This window comes from Drosophila miranda, assembly GCF_003369915.1.
Source record: "Drosophila miranda strain MSH22 chromosome Y unlocalized genomic scaffold, D.miranda_PacBio2.1 Contig_Y2_pilon, whole genome shotgun sequence".
Classification (NCBI taxonomy): Eukaryota; Metazoa; Arthropoda; class Insecta; order Diptera; family Drosophilidae; genus Drosophila; species Drosophila miranda.
In genome coordinates, this window is record NW_022881614.1 from 23058072 (window position 1) to 23070191 (window position 12120).

Genomic DNA, 12120 nt, shown 5'->3' on the forward strand with positions numbered 1-12120 from the left:
AGCCGGCGAACAGAAAGCCAGTCCACAGCCCGCTGTAAATATCAGTAAACAAATTTTAAATCTTTAACAGATGGATTTATTTTGTCCCTAGAATTTAACCTATCAAACAATATTGTTCCGCCTTGTAATCGGGAGAATGTTCCGGATCGTTTGTGCTCAGATTGACATCAAGTACGGAATTTATAATCCGATCCAGGAGGGCCACGAGAGAATATGCCCGGTCGGTTGAAATGAAGCTAGAAATTTCAACCAAATAGAATTCCCAAGATCTTTAAGAAAAGTTATTGGCTGCCATCGGTTCACTCCCTCGTCTCCCGAATAAAGTATTATAGAGTTTTGTTTCGTATATTTTTACACATTAGGAAATAACATTTTTAGCAATAGCAAATAGTCGTAGTCTACTAGTGTAAGTTTAGTATTAATAGTTAAGAATTATACTCGTAAGCCGCCTTCGGGCATCGTCCCAGCTCAATTGCTTATTGAAAAGTCCTAGAAATCTCCGTCACAATCACACTCTCATTGCACATCAGACAAATTCAAATCCATACTCGTATATACTCATAAATGAGCATCTGCTGCCAGAAATCCACTCGAACTTAAGAAGAAATGGGTTAAAAGAGTAACAATTACAAAGAAAATCGCATTTATTTGACTCAATTGTGATCCAATAAAGAGTATTGAGTTTTGAATTCAATCAAACTTTCAAGCTTTTTTTTATTCATGAATATTCACAGTGTGGTTGCTGTAGGTGCCCGGCTCAAATAATGTTCAAAAAAACAAACAAAATATTTTTTAAATGACAATTCTTGGCATTTAATGAAATTCAGGCAAAAAAGTGCTCAAAACAAGCATCAGGGGCCGGAATCAGTCCGTCCCTCCGTCTGTTGGGGCATGCGGTGCGGCCTAGCGGGACCCTGGGATCCCTAGATTGGGAGGTTGGGAGCGAAAAATTAATTAAAAATTGCCCGCGAATTTTTCTCAATAAAGCAGCCGGCAGAAGGTTGGCGAGAAGTGAAGATGTGAAAATATACGTACGCGTATACATGCGTACGTGTAAATATGTATTTGTGGGTTCGGAAACCCTTTATATTGGCCTAATTAAAAACCAAACAACTTTCCCAACATTCCTTCTGCCCTCCTTCCCCTCTCCGTAACTAACATAACACAGTTCGTCTGCAGTCGCTGCAGTCCACGCAGCTTTCAACCTTTGAGTTCTGTCTAGTTCACACACGCTCTCGCACCCACCTCTCAGGCAACCAATCAACATGCAGCCACCCACCCACTCCCACTCACACACACGCTCCAGCACTCAGACACAGATACAGAATGGGCAGGGGCGGGTGGGCAGTGAGTCGTGGCTGATCTCCAGACATAAGTACACCAGACAAATTATCTAAAAATGTACTAGTTCTTTTATGTATAACATCTTGTTATGCGGTTAGTTATGTCAGGGGAAGGGGAAGATAAGGGGCAGAGGTGGTGCTTGACTGTGGGATGGCCCAGGGCCATGTGAGGACGTTAGGGCCTGGCCATTAATGCGTTGCTTATTCTGATGTTGCGGCTGATGTTGCTGCTGTTGTCACTTGGTTTGATGTATGCGGTGGAGTTTTCATTAGCTGCTGATGCTACTTCTGCTTCTGCTGCTCCTGTTGCTCCTCTCTTTGTGCCTTGTGGCCTGGGCCAGCATTGAGCTGGCAATTTGCTGTTGATGTTGGCCTGTCGTCTTCTATAAAATCAACTGTTTGCCTGTCATCCATCATTGGCCAGGCTGCTGTTGCTCCTGCTGCTCATCCAGCCCCATCATCTGTAGATTGTTTTGACGTGGCAGCTGCTGATGTTGTTGCTACTTCAGCTCCTGTCGCGGCCTCGTCCGGCTTGTTATTCTCCTGCTGGTCATTCATAATGGCATAAGCTTCCAGTGGACAGCTTTGCTTTTCACCTGATGCCACTGCTGTCAGTCCTTCTCTGCTTTCAGAAACTCTGGCAAATTATTTTCTAATTGCTTTGCCTTTGGCTGGGACTGGGACTGGGATTGGGATACCGATTGGACATGGATGTGGGTATCTATCCCGGTCTCGGTCCCGGTTCCTGTTCGGGTCGTTAGCTGCTGATTTGGTTGTTGAGTGGCAGCCACTCCCACTACTACCTTTGCAGTAGTTGTATCCGACACATATATAATATCCGCCGCAACGGAATTTGGATTTTCCAGCATCTTCCAGGATACGCCTGGCTTTTGTCCGCCCTTTCCAGTTTCAGCTTCATCCTGTTCCTGTGGCGCCTCCATTTTCGATTCCCCCTCCTGCTGCTGCTCCTGCTTGTCGTTGCCTTGGACTGCCTTGGCTTCCGATGGGGCTGCTGCATCATTTATGCCTCTTGACGGCTCCTTGCGTCCCTGATTTGCTTCGACATCTGAAATATGCAAGGAATTCGAGGGCAAATTGAAAATAAAACAGGAAATGACAAGCGAAACATTTACAGCGAATACTTTTCGAGGATTGAGAAATAATTTCATGCATATTACGATTATTGTACACAGTCGGACAGAAGGATCCGCTGGGGCGGACAAACAAACGGACGGACAGAGCAGCTTTGCTGCTGGCCAGGTCCGAATAAGGCGATATTATCTGTGCTTCATGTTTGAGCAGTGCTCTCTGCTGCTCGTGCTCCGCCCCAAGGAGGATGCCGCCTCGATGGCATTTATCTCCGTATCTGTTATTGGGTTATTGCGTTATTTGTACTTTCTGTTGCGCTGCTACGGGCACACACACACCCACACATGGCGGAGCGTACAAAATGGACAGTACAGAATTTTTTCCCGTTTGTCGGGGTGAAGCTCAAATTTGAATTTATCTTCCACACGATTTCACACACAGCCTGAAAGGGCTTCATGGCAACGGACACAGTTCGCAGCACCCATGACCCCAAAAAAAAAAAAAAAAATCCCGCACAGAAAGAACTATTTGAAGATGGGATATTCTTTCTATATAAAAGCGTTCAAAATGGAAAACGAGGCATATTGAAAAAGGTGTGCACCATTTCTCATCCGGCCAGGAAAAGCTTTCATTTGCCAACAAAATTGTGCTGGGTACACTTTTATTTTGAATCGCGCTTTTCTGCAAAAAGGAGGATTATGCTTTTTGAAAGGGTATACAAGTGCGAGCCCCAAAAGTTAAGAGTTTAAGCCTCGAAGATGGAAAGTCAATGAAGTGTGCCGACCACAATCAATTAAGGCCGGGAAGACTATCGCCAACGCTCACCTGCGGCTGTGGATGTTGTATCGGCCGCAATGGGGGTTGCTGCTGCTGCTGCTCCTGCTCCTGCTCCGGCTCCTGCTCCTGGAGTACTGCTGTTGGTTGTCTCTCCTGCCTGTCCACCGTCCGCTTCTGCGGCGGCTGCTACCCTCTGGCTTGCGGCGGCGGCAGCGGCCACGGCCATGGCTGCCACCTGATTGCGCAATTCGGGTATGTCAGCCATATTAACGCGCTGCAAGAGGACTTGCATCATACGGCCATTGCCGCCGTGGCCGAGAAACACTCGCCGCACGGTGGGAAACTGGTCGCGACGCTGCAATAACTGCCCCACCAAGGGCAGACGCCTTAAATTGGCCAGGGCAACGGCCACGGCAGCCGTACCGTTGTTGGCACCCGCCCCCGCTGGCGGCCTCTGGGGCTCGTCGGGTCTTGGCTGCTGCAGCTGACGTTGCTGACGCTGAGCCCCCAGTTGGCTGAACAGACGATTCATAATGTGGATAACACGTTGGAAGGCCGCCTGCTGCTCCACGGGTACAGGCACGACTCTGGCTGCTGCCGCTCCTCGTGCTGCTGCTCCTCCGGCAGCGGCCCCCGGGTTCAACTGGTTGCGTGTGACGATGAAGACCTGATGCTGTGCCATGATGGCAGGCAGCTCATACCGGTGGAAGAAGAACACCATCGAGTGCTGCAAGAGAAAGAGAGACAGATTTAATGTTTGTTCTGACGAAAGCGGTTATGCGGTGGAGAGATGGAGCCATGGATTCATCCTTTCATTCAGTCGTCAACTTACGACTGTCGTCAGTCTCTCCTCCTGGCACGTGAGCTGTCTCCGGTCTACACGTGAGTCGGCAAGGGGAAACAATACCACAATGGGTAATTTGTCATGCACTTGACAGGCGCAAACATTCACTCCCCTGGAGCAGGCGTTGCATAACGCATTCATTATGCGTCATACCCGCAGGTAGCTACCCACCTGAATGAAGAGGTACGAGGAGAGCAGGGCCAGGGTCCTGTACTGTCCACTGAAGCGGTAGTGATACGCATAGAATGCAAAATGGTATAGATAGAAGAACCTGAAAAGGAATTAAACAAAACATAAACGTAATAGTATTCGAGGTAGGATTCAATTTATAGTCTGTTTGCTGCATCCAAAGGATTGTTTTTAGAATATTAAATCAATACAATTTGTACCCTCTAAATATATACTTTCTTGAATTCCGGTTCATAAAAGTTTCAGCATTTGCTGCCACTTGGCGTAAGTGTAACATTTAAATACCCGATTCTCAAAATGAGTATTGGGGTATATTAGATTTGTGGTAAAAGTGGATGTGTGTAACGTCCAGAAGGAATAGTTTCCGACCATATAAAGTATATATAATCTTGATCAGCATCAATAGCCGAGTCGATTGAGCCCTGTCTGTCTGTCCGTCCGTCCGTCTGTCCGTCTGTCCGTCCGTCCGTCTGTCCGTCCGTCCGTCTGTCCGTCCCCTTCAGCGCCTAGTGCTCAAAGACTATAAGATCTAGAGCAACGATGTTTTGGATCCAGACTTCTGTGATATGTCACTGCTACAAAAATATTTCAAAACTTCGCCCCGCCCACTTCCGCCCCCACAAAGGACGAAAATCTGTGCCATCCACATTTTTAAAGATACGATAAAACCAAAAACGCAGAATCGTAGAGGATGACTATATGTTCTAGATCGTAAAATCTCAATCAGATCGTATAATTATTATAGCCAGAATCAAGAAAACAATTTCATTCTTTCTCGCTCTGTCTCTCTCTAACACACAGGTTTCATGGTCGGATTTGCCAATTGCACAATATGAGTTCAAGGATCTCAGAACCTATAAGAGCCAGAGCAACCAAATTTGGTATCCACACTCCTAATATATCGGACCGAGACGAGTTTGTTTCAAAATTTCGCCACACCCCCTTCAGCCCCCCCAAAGGACGAAAATCTGGGGCATCCACAAGTCTTAGAGACTATTAAGGCTAGAGTAACCAAATTTGGTATCCGCACTTCTGTTAGATCTCACTATAAAACGTATATCTCAGGTGAAAGCGACAATGATGATTATTATTCGATAATATTGTATTTAGCTGACAGAAATAAGAAGCGAAAACATATTGGTTTCTGTTTTTCTATTTTTCTAGTGTGTAACAAGAGTGTAACAAGCAACAGTCGCTGAAGCGGAAAAATATCCAGGACGGCCGACTGTCAGGACAACAGCGGAAGCAACAATGGCCACAGGAAGGAAGGAAGGAAGGAAGGAAGGGCGAAGTGAGGGTAGGAAAACACTCAAGAGGATTTAATAATATAAATAATTGCTGGCGCTGTTAGTTGAATTGTTGTTCGCCAAAGACAACAAATAAAAAACACAATGGATGGCCATAGCAACAACAACAGCTACATCCCACAGAGGCAGCAATAATGACAACGAAAGCGGACGCCTCCGATTCAACCCCACCCCCCCATTGATAAGCAATGTCCAAGCAAACGACAGGACGGATAGAGCCCTGACAACAGGACCTTTGGCGCTGCCAGCGTGGCCAGCGGAATTCAACTTTAATTTATTTTTACAACGACTCTCGAAGACGATGTCTGGGGGCATGGGGGGTATGGAGGGCATATGGGCATGGCCATGATTGAGTTATGTTATTGAATTTAATTTGAGTTGATTGTGTGCACACACACTGATACACTGACATACACGCGTGACACACAGTGTGTATTCTAGTGAGTGCGGTCGTGTTTTTAAATCGTTCCGTATAATTCAGTGGAAAACGTCGGAAGTTAGCCTGGAAAAGAGGCAAAGAGTAGTTAGCGCGAGCCATAGTAGTGCTGCGTTACTTACCTGCGCGGAACGAAAGTCCGCAAGCAAAGAAGCGGCCACCTGGCCAATAGTAGTGGCCGAAATCCCAGTGGGACGCCGTCGAGCCCTAGGCCGAAGGGGGGGGGGGGAAGGAACAGCAGGTAAGTGCCTGTTTTCCTATTCTTCTTCGCTGTGATTCTTGGCGCCACTTGTTGGTTGCTGCCTTCTTTTTGTTTTCGGGCAAAATTTGGTAAGCACACCGCAAGTGGAGTTGGATAACGACGGAAGAACAGCTGACTGGAGGCACGGAGCGAAGTGCTGGAAAACGACAGCGTCTGGCCAATAGAGGGCGCGGCCACAGCAACCGGAGTTGCCAGATCAACGGCCAGATCGGAGATGAGCGATCAGCGGGAACAAGCTGCGGCTTGCAGCACTCCGCTGACAAGCTCATTCGCCTGGGATGAGGAGAATCTCTTTCGCCGGAAAAATGCTCTGGCGCGATCGCCAAACCAGCCGGCGGAAGCAGTGGAGGAGCGCGCAAGATCCTCTTCTCCAACGCTGCAGCGCCCCCAAGAGGAGCAAGCAGACCCGAAGGAGAGGGCCATGGCGCATTTGGCGAGCTTGGGCCAAAAGGCCAGAGAGTTGAGGAAGCTGATGGTGCTCCCAAAGAGGTCCATCACGAACCCAATGAGGGATCTGGTGGATGAGATAGAATATCTGCAGCGAGAGTTGGAATCGTGCTGGCAGGCGATCTCTGCGGAGCAGGCTGTAGCCAAGGTTACACAGCCGGAAGTGACGGAGAGGGCGGGAAAGAGAGCACGGCCAGAGCCCAGGAACACCACCCACCCGTCCCCGTCCCCGTCCCCAAGGCCGAAAAAGCCAAAACATAGACCCCAAAAGTAAAAAAAAACGGAGAAGAAGCCGCAGGAAGGCCAAATGAGGGACGCCGTAGCTCGCAAGGGACCGGAGGACGCCCCAAAGGATCAAGAGGTGGGGTGGGTGAAGGTCGTAGCTAGGCAAAGGCCAAAGCCAAAGCAGCAGCAACGACCAAAACCGCCACGCAGCGATGCAATAGTCATCGCCGCCACCAGCACTGTCTCATATGAAGACATTCTAAGGAAGGTCAAGACAGAGCCAAGTCTTAAAAAGCTAGGGCAATCGGTGCAAGGGGAGCGACGCACAGCAAAAGGAGAGCTGTTGCTGATGCTGGAAAAATCGGCGGACCCGAGAACCCACGAGATGCAGGCAGCAGTCAAGGAAGCGCTAGGAAGCACGGTTGAAGTAAGGAGTCTTACCGAAACTGTCATCTTGGAGGTAAGGGACATAGACGAAGTGTCCACCCAAGAGGAAGTCCTAGCGGAACTCAAAGCGCAGGCAGGGGTGGAAATCTGCGAGGCCGCAGCCATCTCCATCAGACCAGCCTATAGGAGCACGCAGACCCTGACTCTGAAAGTTCCACCGGCTATAGCAAAGCCCCTCCTGGAGAAAGGAAGAATTCGCCTGGGGTGGGGGTATTGCAGAATACGACCCAAGTCAACTCCCCGAAGATGCTACAAGTGCATGGAGTTTGGCCACATCGCGCCTAATTGTAAGAGCAGCCAAGACTTCACGAAGTGCTGCTACAAATGCGCAGGAGCCGACCACCAGGCCAAAGATTGCAAAGACGAACCAAGTTGCATTCTTTGCAAGCGCCACCGGGTGAAGGACCCGAAGCACCAAACGACGAGTTCGAGGTGCCCGCAGTACCAAAAGGCGATGCAGCAAATGAAGGATAGATGAAAATCATCCAACTAAACCTCAACCACTGCGAGATGGCACAGCAGCTGCTGGACCAGACCATAAGGGAGCACCGCGTATTGATGTAGCAGTCATAAGCGAGCAATACCGGAATCGCAACTCGGGAGAGTGGATTGCTGACTCGAGCAAGAAGGCAGCGATATGGAGCTGTGCGAGTCCCACACAGCAACTACTGCAAACGTACGTCGGAGACGGATTCGCCAGAGCCCGGATAAATGGAGTGCACATATATAGCTGCTACCTGCCCCCGAGCCTCAGCCTACAGCAGCGACGCAGGCACTGGAAAGGATTGCTGAAGATGCGCGGAAGAAACACCCTACGCTCATAGCCGGCGATTTCAACGCTTGGGCGACGGAGTGGGGATGCCCGAGAACGAACCCAAGGGGACAGGCGCTCTTAGAATGCTTTGCGACGTTGGATGCCGTACTGCTGAACACAGGCACACAGCAGACGTTCGGCAGAGCTGGAACGGGGTCTATAATAGACCTTACGTTCGTGAGCAGCAGCCTCAGCCGCAGGCCAACGTGGGAAGTTAGTGGCTTATACACCGGGAGTGACCACCAAGCCCTCATATGTGAAATCCAGGAAGCGGGCGCACCTAACCCGTTTATTGGCAAGCAGATCGGTTATAAGACCGAAACGCTAGAGCCGGATATGGTCCGGGCCATGTTTGAGGACTACGAGACCAACGGTACGGCTGAAGAGAGAGCAAGCCAACTGGCCATACATACGCTGGAAGCATGCTAAGGAAAAGAAGAAACCTGAACAACCACAGGCCAACGTATTGGTGGAACGCTGCAAAAGGTAGCGCCAGGCAGGAGTGCCAGCGGAAAAGACGACTATACCAGCGTTCGAGAGGTTCCCCGGAATTCGAGAGGCTCCAAGGAGAATATAAGGAAAGCAGACGCTGCTTGAAGAGGCAGATCAAGGATGCCAAGCGCAAATGCTTCGAAAAGCTCTGCGATGCCGCAGATGCGAACCCTTGGGGCTACGCATACAGGCTGGTAATGAAGAGACTGCGAGTGTTCAGTCCCCCGCCGCCAATGTGTGCAGATCTGCTGGTTAACATAGTAGAAACCCTATTTCCAGAGAAAGTGGCAGCCCAGAGGGTGATGGATAGAATACCGCCACCTGAAATAGAAGCCCCCACGGGAGCAGAAGTCTTCGAAGCTCTACAACGGCTATTGAGACCAATCCACAAATGTACGTGGATTTATTCAATGCGTGCATGTCCGAAGGGACCTTCCCCAGACCATAGAAGCGACAGCGGCTAGTCTTCTTACCCAAGGGGAACAAGCCGACCGAGGAGCCATCATCCTATAGACCACTCTGCATGCTCGACACAGTGGGTAAGATCCTCGAGCGCATAATCCACACCAGGCTGGAGAAGGCAGTAACGCGTCAGCTCTCACCGAGACAGCACGGGTTTCGCAAAGGCAGGTCCACGGTGGACGCAATCGGCGAGGTATGTGAGATAGCAAAGCGAGCTATCGATGGCACCCGATGGATGTACGGGACCAAAGAGTAATGCATAGTGGCAACACTCGATGTCCAAAATGCATTCAACTCTGCCAATTGGGATCACATACTAGAAGAATTGAGAAACTTTCAAGTACCGCCGTACCTGCAGAATATCATCGCGGACTACCTAAGAGACCGAGTGCTCATATATGAGACGGATAAGGGGACACGTGAGCACCAAATCACTGGAGGAGTTCCCCAAGGATCGGTCCTCGGCCCGCTGCTGTGGAACATCATGTATGATGGAATACTCAAGATGGATATGCCAATGGGCGCCACGGTGATAGGCTTTGCCGACGACATAGCAATAGTCGTAGTGGCAAACAGAAAGAAGCGGCGGAAGAAATCTGCAACGACGCGGTAGAGAGAGCCAGAACATCGCTATCAGGGAGGGATCTCTCATTATCCACCCACAAAACGGAGGCGGTGCTCATAAGCAGCAGGAAAGTAGTGGAGACGGCCACGATCCGAGTAGGAGACTGCACTATTAGCTCCAGTCCAAGCCTGAAGTACCTGGGGGTCATGATTGACCACAGACTCAGCTTCAAGCATCACATGGCGTATGCAAGCAGCAAAGCAGGAAAGACGGCAGTTGCCCTATCCCGCATCATGGCCAACACCGGCCAACACCGCTAATGTACGCTGCACCAATATGGGTTGATGCAATGAAGCATAAAACATATGCCCGAGAATGCAACGCAGTCCAGAGGCTGTGTGCCCTGAGGGTGTGTTGCGCATACAGAACGGTATCCCAAGTGCCTTAAGGCAGCGCACAATCCTGCAATGGCAAGATTCGTGGGATAACAGCAGCAAAGGGCGATGGACCCATAGGCTAATCCCAGACCTGAAGAGTTGGCTGAACCGTAGCCATGGACAAGTGGAGTATCCCCTGACACAACTGCTGACAGGACACGGTTGCTTTAAAGCCTACCTGCATAGGTTTAAGCACGAGGACGACCCCTTCTGCGTGGTCTGCGCAGGGGTCATCGAAGACGCAGAGCACTGCTTCTTCGAATGTCCAAGATTTCGGCAAGATCGAGAGGATCTAAGCAACAAGCTTGGAAGAATGCCAGCGGTGACAAACCTGGCAGAATGCCTGCTGGAGTCGGAAGGAAACTGGGCCGCGATTAGATTCATGGCCGTAACTATGGCTACCAAACTGCGTCGCGAAGAAAGAGCACGCAATGCAAGGAGATAAAGGATAAAGGAGATTATTAAGAGAAGAGCCCTACGGGCATCTCCCCCGGCGAAGTAATATCTCGCGACAGTACCGCCGGGATCCGGGATAGGTGTGGTTGGTTTTAGAGCGGTTAGAGTCCCTCACTTCGGCTTCGGCTGAGTCGGCATGAAGCTTTCCTGTAGTCACACAACAACAAAAAAAAAAAAATCTGATACACTGACGCACCACAAGCCCCGCACTAATTGTTCAAACATGAACATATTATCGTCAATACAATGCCACTTTCGGCCCCTTGCAGAATGTTTAAACATAAATAGATTATTGTACACATTCACTCATGTAACAACACCGATATCTAAAGAAATCACATAAAGTAGACAAGTTATGACTGCACGGGTGTAAGCAGAGATCTGTAACCCATTAATACGACAACAAAACACAAGTGGAGAAAACACTTAACAAATGCGGTCCTAAAATAAAACTAATGTAAGCATGTACTCAAATAGACACCCTCAGTAAAGTGTATCCTCTGCGTAGGTCTAACGATAATTATAGACTACCAAATTGTACCTCCTACCTCATTGTCAAATCACATATAAGGCTCTGATTTTAAGAATAAAATTTAGTTTGAATTTACAACTCAACTCGCAAATGTCTAGACTTTTCTTTTAAGGTCTTAACATTTTGGTCCTTCGAGACTCTCCGTTGTTTCCCCCCTGTGGTAAGAGCACGGAGTTAAACCAGCTTCCTTGAGACTCAACCAGTGTCTAGTTCACTGACAGCTAAAGGTAGCAAAATAAAAAACTTTGATTTCCCTTCTATAGGAAGGAACAGAGTATAAAATAAATTAATGAAACGAAAGTTTCAATTAATAATTTGGAAAAATACGAGCTAAACAGGCTGTATTTTTAATAGATAACTGGGTAACTGTGATCGGAGAATACAAAAAAAAAAAAATAAAAATTAATGAAACGGAAGTTTCAATTAATAATTTTGAAAAATACGAGCTGGACAGGCTGTATTTTAATAGATAACGAAATATGTACATATATCTATTGTAATTGAAAAATAAAAAGTTTTCGCGACGGTGGCGTTTTCGAGGCCGGAACATCGAAAGAGAAAAAATAATAATCCACTGTGTGTGTGCCCACTGTGTGTGTGCCCACTGTGCCAGCAACAATAACTGCAGCGACAGGAAGATCAGCGACAGCGACGTAAGCAGAGGCAACACCATCAGCAGCGATAGCGGTATCAGCAGCAGCGACGTAAGCAGAGGCAACACCAGCAGCAGCAACAGCGGTATCAGCAGCAGCGACTTCAGCGGCAGCAGTAACAACAACAGCAGAAGCAGAATTCATCAGCTAAGTCTCATATTTCAAATTGTTTTTAAGCCTAATTAAGTAAAAAAAAAAAATTAAACTAAGATGTTGTCGGAACAAATAATTAAGCTATTAGAGGCTCAAGCAGCTATAGCAAGGGAGATTAAAAGGATTGAAGCAGGTCATTTGACCAGCGATGTAATCCAAAGGTTAGGAGACCTTAAAAACAAAGTTACAG

The 12120-nt window shown here is 48.4% G+C and overlaps 1 pseudogene; it reads right to left on the minus strand.

Moving 5' to 3' along the window:
• Nucleotides 1-348: 348 nt before the first annotated feature.
• The window catches only part of LOC117192396, a 48430-nt pseudogene continuing 36658 nt past the window's right edge, over nucleotides 349-12120 (minus strand).